At 39.2% G+C, this 903-nt stretch overlaps 1 non-coding gene across 1 annotated transcript; it reads left to right on the forward strand.

Moving 5' to 3' along the window:
* The first annotated feature begins 620 nt into the window (after nt 1-620).
* TRNAE-CUC (transfer RNA glutamic acid (anticodon CUC)) lies at nt 621-692 on the forward strand. The gene has a single exon. It is a non-coding gene; the product is annotated as a tRNA-Glu (tRNA).
* The last annotated feature ends 211 nt before the right edge of the window (nt 693-903 follow it).

Raw genomic sequence — 903 nt, forward strand, 5'->3', positions numbered from 1 at the left:
ATCGAGGGTAAATTGCAGCTTAACCAGATAAGCGAGAAAAAATGAATTATAGGAGAAGAAAGCCTGTAAAATTTGAATATAACTTTCAAAAAGAAATTTTGGTGCATAATCAAGGGGCGCGCGCAAGGATCCTACTCTACCCTTAAGTTTTCTACACTGGTTGCTGAGCACAAATTATGGGCCTCAAAGCTTTTTTCCTCAAAAATCCGTTAAAAAGGACCCTTTTATATGCTGAAGAACAAATTCGTTTGGATCCTACATCCTAGAGCAATTAGCTCGTTAAAATGGGCACCCCAATTTTAACGTGCAGAGGGAAAAAATTCAAAATATATTTCTTTCGTGGTGCTCTCTAAATACGCTAGGTGGTAACATTTTTGGAGAGAAAGGCTAAACCGAGATTGACGTGATGTGCACCGAACGACGCACGAGCAAAGGGCACAAATTTATCCAGGCTTTAACTTTTTCTAATTTTCGTTTTATTATATAATGCGACTTTGAGTCTTTTTCGTTGCGGAATTTACATTACGAATTAGACGGACGACGATTCTAGCGAGAAAAATGGAGAAATGCATTACAGAATATTTATAAATATATTAATTACAAAATGTCTATTCGACAAGTCCCGCATGGTCTAGGGGTTAGGATTCCGGATTCTCACTCCGGCGGCCCGGGTTCGATTCCCGGTGCGGGAGGACTTTTTCGCCCTTTTCGAAGGAATTCTCTGTAATTGCATGCACCAAGGTTCCAACTGTAGCAATAAATATATATTGCTGCTACATGCTATATGTGCTACATATAATTGTACCGGTTTGCTACCATTTTCGATTATATTTATTGCAGGGTTCGAAATCCACTGAAAACCCCTCTAGAGTGAACAGCGATTTGAAAGTCTCAAAAGAATGC

Source organism: Oikopleura dioica, chromosome XSR, assembly GCF_907165135.1.
Source record: "Oikopleura dioica chromosome XSR, OKI2018_I68_1.0, whole genome shotgun sequence".
Classification (NCBI taxonomy): Eukaryota; Metazoa; Chordata; class Appendicularia; order Copelata; family Oikopleuridae; genus Oikopleura; species Oikopleura dioica.